The sequence below is a fragment of the Sapajus apella genome, unplaced genomic scaffold, assembly GCF_009761245.1.
Source record: "Sapajus apella isolate SASKATOON/1434 unplaced genomic scaffold, GSC_monkey_1.0 scaffold2235, whole genome shotgun sequence".
Taxonomy (NCBI): Eukaryota; Metazoa; Chordata; class Mammalia; order Primates; family Cebidae; genus Sapajus; species Sapajus apella.
Window position 1 is genome coordinate 1 of NW_022439161.1, and position 8,606 is coordinate 8,606.

Below are 8,606 nucleotides of genomic sequence, written 5' to 3' on the forward strand. Positions count from 1 at the left end.
AGCGTGCGTGCGACTACGGAAGCCGAGACTGCACTTCTTGCGAGGGCCGGCTGGAGCGGCGGCGGCACCGTCCGAGAGAGCAGAAGCGGCGGCGGGGTCGGAGGCAGCAGCAGCGGTAGTGCGCGCGGAGCGAGCTTCTTCAGAGAAGCCGTTGGTGGCCTCCATGTGATGGTGGAGGAGGAGGCAGTTCTCTGCGGTAAGTGGCGAGGACCTGTACCACACTTTCCCTGCTCCTTCTCTGCTGCTCCCTCCTTTCCGGCCCTGACTTCTTTGTGGGCATTTAGGCTCCAGTCGTCCATGTTGGGGCGGTTGTAGGATCCTGGCTGTGGCAGCGTCCGCAAACCTACCGGGAAGGCTATGCCCGTGTCCAACTCGCATCCAGCATTTAGGAGGGCACAGGCCCTGAGCCCACGGTGAAGCCCGGGACCTGGGTCCCTCCGAGCCCCACGGGCCTCTGAGCTGGGGTATCCTAATTTTCATTTGCACCCACAGTGTGTGAATTCCCCTTTTTCTAAAACCACCCCGCATTTCTATTTTATTTTTTGGGGGAGAGACCGAGTCTCGTTCTGTCACCCAGGCTGGAGTGCAGTGGTGCAGTGTTGGCTCCCTGAAACCTTCACCTCCTGGGTTCAAGTAATTCTCCTGTCTCAGATTCCTGAGTAGCTGGGACTACAGGCACCCACTACAATGACACCGGCTAATTTTTGTATTTTTAGTAGAGATGGGGTTTCACCATATTGGTCAGGCTGGTTTCAAACTCCTGACCTCAGGTAATCTGCCCAACCAGGCCTCCCAAAGTGCTGGGATTACAGGTGTGAGCCATTGTGCCTGGCCCCTGTATTTTTTAAAAACTTTCCAGGAATATTCAATTACTGTGACATTATCTGCGTGTGGTTTTTAATTACAATTTTCTAATGAATAGTTTATTTTGAGGACCTTATCTTTTATCTGTTGTTCAATTTTATGTCTGCAGAATTGTCTGTTCAGGTTCTATATTGGATTCTTTTGCTACTTTGTAGTGGTTTTTTGTGTACAAGTTAGATGACAACTCATGAATTACATGATTGCCTGAAAGTTTTGCCTAATCTATCGGATTTTTTTTTTAATTGGAAAGTAGTTTTCTTTCCTGTGCAAAAACTTTTCAGGTTTGTGTAGTCCCACTTGGCAGTGTAATTTGGTATTGAGGATTGTGGGTCCTCACTTTGATTGTATTTCTCAGGATTCCTTTAGACATTCATTGCTTTTGTGGTTCCCTGTGATTTTTAGCAATACATATTTGTTTCTGTTAACTTTTTTTCACAACATAAAGGTCCATAATTAGGGGTACATTTTCACACGTATAGATAGATTAATGACCAAATCAGGGTACTTAGGATCTCTATTCCCTCATTCGGGTATCATTTTTGTGTGGAGAGAACATTCAAAAGTCACCCTTCTTGGTTTTCGGAAAAATATAGTATTGTTAACTCCAGTCACCAGGCTGAGGAGAACACTCAGATTTAGTCCTTTAATGTTAAGATAATTTTGTTTCCATAACCTATCCCTATTCCCCCTCCATCTCCCAGACTCTCGTTACCAATATTTTGCTTTCTACTTAAACGTCTTAAGATTTCACAGGAGTGGTATCATGAAGTGTGTGTCTTCCTGGGCCTAGTTCATTACATTTAACATAATGTTTTGCAGGTTCATCTGGGTTGCTCTAAATGATGCTGTTTCATTATTTTGTTGGCCGAAGAATACTCCTGATGTATACGAGAGTTTCTTGGTCTCTATATCTGGATGAACAGGTAGGTTGAATGTATACTCAGTAGTGGGACTTCTAGATGGCATGGTATTTCTTTTTCTTTTTTTATTTTCAGGATTCCCAAGTTTTTTTTATAGTGTTAACACTAATTTATATTTCCACAAACAGTTCCCCTTTCTGGAAATTCATACCAGAAGTTGTCTTTTTTAATATTTTTGTAATGTTCATTCTAGTTGGAATGAGATAAGATCTGAGTGTGGTTTCGATCTATGTATTTCTCATGAGTAGTAATGCTAGCCACGATTTTGTAATCATTGGGTCAGTTTCCTGTCTTTGCACAAATACTTATTCAGGTTATTTGCCCAATTTTGGTCTGGTTATCTTTGTTGTTTAGTTTTTTTTTTTCCAGCTGATAGTATTACTGGCTTGCGCCTTTTCAAAAATAACCTCTTATCCACTGTGTGTGTGCCCAAATTTTTAAATAATTCTTATTATGCTCTTTCATTGTGTTCATTGTTTTCCTTTGTTGGGCACAAACTCTTTCACATGGTCCCACATATGCATAATTTTTTGGTTAGCTGTGCTGTTGGTTACTAATCAAGAAAAAAAAAAATCACTACCAAAGCAGTCCATTGTCCATGATTTTTTTTCCCTTGTATTTTTGTTACTTTTTGTAAACCATGAGCATACATCCAAGTTGCCCTGAATATACCCATACCTGAGGTTGTCTTTATAGGAGCTTTATGGTTGCAAGTTTTGTGTAGAATCTTTTAATCTTTTTGAGTTGATTATTGTGCAGTTAATACCATAAGAGTCCTATAGTATTCTTTAGCATGTGGATCTCTAGTTTTCAAAACTTCCCTATTGTGTTATTTTGATGATGTTTTGAAAAATGTTTACTCTGTATAAATGTGTGTTTATTATTGTGTACACAATGTTATTTGTGTTTATTATGCCCTCATTTTGCTCACTGGTCTGTGTTTCTGTGTGTATGCTGGCAACATATGGGTTGGTTAACTAGGGATTTTCGTTTAATTGGAACTAAGGGAAAGTGATTCATCCCACATGGTTTGTACTTCTCAGGATAGCTTTGGAAATTCAGAGTATTTCACATTTCCACATAAATTTTAGCATTGTTTCTTAATATTTCTTAAAACACTATTTGCCATACACTAAATGTATATAATTAGAAGGTACAAGGAAGATTTTGATACACGTATATGTTGATTAATCATCAAATCTGGTTATTTAGCATCTCTTCACCTTACATGTATATATATATATTGTATGGTAATAACATTCAGAATCTTTCCTTCCAGCTACTTTGAAACATATGATACATTTGTGTTAAGACTAGTCACCCTAGTGAATAGAATAGAAGACCAGAATTCATTAGTCTCATCTGAGAGTAACTTTGTACCCATTACTGATTCCTTCCAAGACCCCCTCCATCTCCTGAGCAGCCTCTGGTAATGCCTATTGAAATTTCTACTTCTAGGAGATAAAGTTTTTTTAGTCTACATGCCTGAGATATGTGGCATGAGACTTTCTCTACCAGGCTCATTCATTGGACCTGATGTTCTCCAGGTTTCTACATGTGGCTGCAGATGGCAGGATTTCCCAAAGATTTATGGCTGAAACATACTCCGTGGTGTATCTGTATGGCAGTTTCTTCATCCCCGCATCTGTGTGGACAGGTAGGTTGGTTCTGTACCTTGACCACAGTTAGGAGTGCTTCAGTACCCATGGAAAGGCAGATAGTTGTCTTCAAACTAGGGATTTCAACTGCTTTAAATGTGGTGGGGCTGCTAGCTGATATGGTAGTTGTACTGTGAATTTTTTCAGGAAGCTTTAGCTGTTTTTCATAGTATGTATACTAATTTATATCCCCACCAATAGTATTTAAGAGGTTACCCTTCTGTAAGTCTACACTGGCTGGTGCCTTCAAAAATTTGTGTTTTGTTTTTGGTAGTATTCATTCTGAGTGGAATGAGGCAGCATCTTAGTATGGTTTTCATGGACATTTTTGTGAGATTAGTGATGTCAAGAAAGTTACTTGAGAAATCCCCACATTGTTTACCATGGTGTCTGAACTAGTTTGCATTTCCACCAACAGCAGACCAGCATCCCTCTCCTCCTCTGCCTTGATGGCATTCATTCTTGTGGACTGTGTCATAATCATCATTCTGACCAGTGTGAAATACTATCTCATGGGCCTTTTGCTTTGCATTTCTTTGGTGATAACTGTGGTAGAGAAGTATTGTCATGTCTGCTTGTTGCTGTAAGCCGCCTTTTGAGTTGCGTATTTTCATGCCCCTTGCCCTTTCTTCATTGGGTTTTTGTTTTGCTGATTTATTTGCTTAACGTCTTTAAGGTAGATCCTGGATAATAGACTTCATCCAGGATCTAATTTGCTGATTTATTTGCTTAATGTCTTTGTAGTAGATGCTCGATATTAGACTTCATCAGATGCATATGTGGAAGCATTTCTCCCATTGTGTAGGCTGTTTATCCTGTGGGTAATTTCTGCTGCTGGGCAGCAGTTCTTTTGTGTCTTAGGTCATACTTGTCAATAATTGTAGTTGCATTTGCTTTTGGAGACTTAGGCATATCCATGCTGTGCCAAATCCTCTGTCAAGAAGGGTATTTCCTAGATCCTCTTGCATGCTTTTCATAGTTTGACATCTTGCATTTACATTTTTGATTCATTTTATGTTTATTTCTATACACCGTGAGACACAGGAAGGGCCAACTGTTTTTCTTCTGCAACTGTCTAGCCATTTATCCCAGTACCATCTATTGAGAGGAGGGAGTCCTTACTTCTTAGGTTATTTTTTGTGGATTTTGTTGAATATCAGATGGTGTTGGGGTGTGGGTTTACTTCTGGCTTGTGTCATCTATTCCACTGCTTTGTGTGGAATGGGATTCCTAGCTTTTCAATGAAATTTAAAATCGGTAAGTGTGGCACAACCCATGTAGTTTGGATTTCTTGGGATTGCTTTGGAAATTCTGGGTGTTTCGTGGTCCATATTAATTTCAGCGTTGCATATTTATGTACTTTTTAAAAGGTTAGCCATATGGTAAATATATACAATGGGGGGAATTAGAGTGGGGCATTTTGGTTAGTGTAGCACAGAAGAATTACAAAATCAGAATATTTAGAGTCTCTATTATCACAAACAGTTGTTAATTTCTTTGTGGTGAAAATATTTGGAATCTTCCAGATTTTGTGAAAAAGTTGTGATGTGTTAACCACTAGTCACTGTGCTGTGGAACACAGAGGAAAAATTCATTCCTCTAAGTGTAACTTTCTACCTGTTTCTGATCCCTGTCCATGTTCCCTCTTCCCTCCAGCCTCTGGTAACCACTATTGTGCTTTCTAAACCTGTGCACTAAAGCCTTTTATTTTGAATGCTACATTAATGAGGTGTGGCAGTGTTTTCTTTTTTTCTCTGCCTGGCATAGGTCATATACCATGATGTCCTCCAGGTTTAACAGTATGGCTCCAAATGATGAAATTTCATTCTGTTTTTCTGGCTGAAGACTATTTTATTTGTGTACATCTACCACAGTTACTTTATCCCTTCATCTGTGGATGGGCAGGTAAGTTTATTCTTTATGTTGGCAATTGTGAAGAGTGCTGTAGTCCATATAGGATAGTAGATATCTCTTGCATGGGCTGATTTCTTCTGTACCGGAAGTATACTTAGTAGTAGAATTGTTAGATGAAGTGGTAGTTGTAGGTTTAATTTTTGGAGGAACCTTCCACTGGTTTCTGTACTATGTCTGCTAATTGACATTCTTACTAAATGAATTCCTCTGTGGAAATTTACACCAGCATTTGTGTCTCTTTTAATGTATTTTATTGTTTTCATAACATCCGTTTGAATTATAGTGAGATGATGTGTGTTGTTTTGATTTACATTTTTCTCATGATTTGTGATGTTATCCAGGTTTTTAAAATTTGTTTTCAGTGTTATGTCTTCTTTGCAGAAATGTCTATTCAGGTTCTTTTGCCCCATTTTTTTTGGTTATTAGTTTCTCTTGTGTTTTTTGCTAGTAAGTACTGTTTATTGCTTAGACATTTTGAATGCAGCCTTTTAGCAGATGTATGTTTGCCTAAACCTTTCTTGTAAACTTCAGGATAATTTTTTATTTTATTCATGGATTTTTTTTTTAACTGCTTGGGCACAAACTCTAGAGTGTCATGCTGTCCCACGTGTGTCTGTTTTCTTGGTTCCCTGTGATGTAGGTTACTGATGAAGAAAAACAAAATCATGACAAAACTAATCCATCACTTATGATTTTTCCCCCTGTATTTTTTTGTTTTGTTTTGGCACACTGTGAGCACAGATCCACATTGACCTAAATATACCCACACCATATGTCTTGTCATTGGAGGTGCTTGATGCTTTCAAGTTTTTTATATGAGTTGCTAATTCATTTTGAGTTTATTGTTGTACCTTTTACACAATAGGGGTTCTATTTTATTTTCCATAGGGATATCCAATTTTCAAAACAATTTATTAAACAGATTCCCCCTTCTTTTCTGTGTCTTTTGGTGTTCTTTTACAAAATGTGTACTCTATGTAGGAGTTTGGGTTTCTGATTGAGCTCCCCTTTTCTGTCTGTTGGTCTGCGTTTCTTGTTTAGTGCCAGTCATCTATTGTTTAGATAATAGCTTTTCAATATAATTTCAAATGGAGGACAGTGATGCATCCCATGTACTTTCTATTTCCAGGATTTCTTTCAATATTCAGGGTGTTTCATGGTTCCGTGTGAATTTTAGTATCATTGACATCCTTTTTTGTTTTGTTTTGTTTTTTAAAGAGATTACATAAAGAATATGTATGTAACTAGAGGATTCGGGGGACATTTTGATATAGGTGCACCTAGTCTATTGTTCAAATCACAATATTTACCATCTGTGATGTTCTCTAGGTATTATTTGTCTGTGGAGAGGATATTCAGAATCCTTACCAACTCTGAAAAATACACTACAATATTAACCCTAGTCACCCTGCTATAGAAAAGAAGGGCAGGATCGATCTCAGTTTTCTAAGTGTAGCTTGGTACCAATCACCAATCCCTGACCAGGCTCCCTCCTCCTCACAGCCTCTGGTAACCACTGTTGAACTTTCTACTGCCATGAGGCCAAGTGTTTTAGATTCCATATTCATGAGTTCATGCTGTATATGCCTTTCTGTGCTTGACTCATTTTATTTAACATAATGTCCCTCAGGTTTTTCTACGTGGCTGCAAATGACTAGATTTCACGCATTTCTGTAGTTGAAGACTATTCCATTCTGGATGTATGTTGCAGTTTCCTTATTCCTTAATCAATGGATGAACAGGTAGGTGTCTTTCCTATCTTGGCTTTTGTGAGTACTGCAGTACACAGGGTAAGGCAGGTATCTCTTCCACATAGGAATTTCCTTGGCTGCAAATGTGCAGCCAGTGGTGGGATGGCTAGATGAAATGGTATTTTTACTTTGTTTGAGAAATTTCTAGTTGTTTTTCCTAGTGTGTGTACAAATTGACATTCCCACCTATAGGGTATGAGAAGATTTTCCACTTCTGCAAGTCTATACCAGCTGTTTTCATTTCAAACTCTTATTTTTGTTTTAGGTAACATTCATTCTATGTGGTTGGAGGTTGTATCTCAGTGTGGTTTTTCTTGACTTTCTCGTGAGGATTAGGGCTTTTAAGAAACTTTTCTTTTACCTGTGCATTAATTTCACATCTGCTTTTCAGACATGTCTATTCAGGTCCTTTGCCCAAACTTAGCTTGCAATATTTGTTTTTGTTTCTTTTTCTGTTTTTTCCCCACATGGTAGTGTTAGTTTCTTGCACATATTTTATAATGACTCCTTTCAAAAATAGGATTTTCCATAGTTTTATTTCAGTCTGTGAGGTGCCTTGTCTTCTGGTCCATTGTTTTAATTTCCCTGCATAAGATCCAGTGTTTTCCATAGTCCCACATGTTTATATATTAGTGGTGACTTCTGTGTGCAGTTTAAAATAGTGAAAAAGATTGCCAACCCATGATATTGCCTGTGGTTCTTTTTCTTCAAATATTTTTTTCTTATTTTTATATTTTACACTTTGCATCTTGCATGCATAGATTAGTCTTCTAAAGTATACACTCGCCCTATTTTCCTAAGGGAAGTAAGTGGTTTCAGGATTGTGTTTAGGTCTTCAATTTGGTTTACGTTGATTTTTGTCCTATTTCATTGTTTTCGTGTAGTTACGTAATTTGGTCAACATCTTTTATTGAATAGATTTTTCCCATTGTGTCTTTGTGTTCTTTTGAAAAATGTGTTCACTGTATGTACATTTGGGTGACATATGGGACTCCCTCAATCTATCCATTGGGTAGCCTTTTTTAAAATTATACTTTCAGTTCTGGGGTATATGCGCAAAATGCACAGGTTTGTTACATAGGTATACCTGTGCCATGGTGGATTGCTGCATCCATCCCCCACCCATCATCTACATTAGGTATTTCTCCTGTTAGCCCTCCCCAATCCCCCCCCCCCCTGCTAAGCCTCCCCTAACACCCCCAACCCCTGACAGGCCCTGGTGTGTGATGTTCCCTGCCCCCACCACTGTGTCCATGTGTTCTCATTGTTCAACCCCTACTTATGCGTGAGAACATGCAATATTTGGTTTTCTGTTCTTGTGTTAGTTTGCTGAGAATGATGGTTTCCAGCTTCATCTATGTCCCTGCAAAGGACATGAACTCATCCTTTTTTATGGCTACTTAGTATTCCATGGTGTATATGTGTCATATTTTCTATATCAAGTCTGTCATTTAATGGGTATTTGGGTCGCCTGTTTGGATACATACAGGTTTTAGTTG

General features: G+C 38.6%; 1 long non-coding RNA gene across 2 annotated transcripts; it reads left to right on the forward strand.

Annotated features, from left to right (window-relative positions):
* The first annotated feature begins 63 nt into the window (after nt 1–63).
* LOC116547163 lies at nt 64–8,167 on the forward strand. 2 transcript variants are annotated; one of them, XR_004266960.1, is made up of 5 exons: nt 64–196; nt 1,684–1,787; nt 3,332–3,441; nt 5,210–5,347; nt 6,987–8,167. It is a non-coding gene; the product is annotated as an uncharacterized LOC116547163 (long non-coding RNA). The 2 variants fall into 2 exon arrangements; XR_004266959.1 differs by lacking the exon at nt 64–196 and having other exon boundaries at nt 765–1,787.
* The last annotated feature ends 439 nt before the right edge of the window (nt 8,168–8,606 follow it).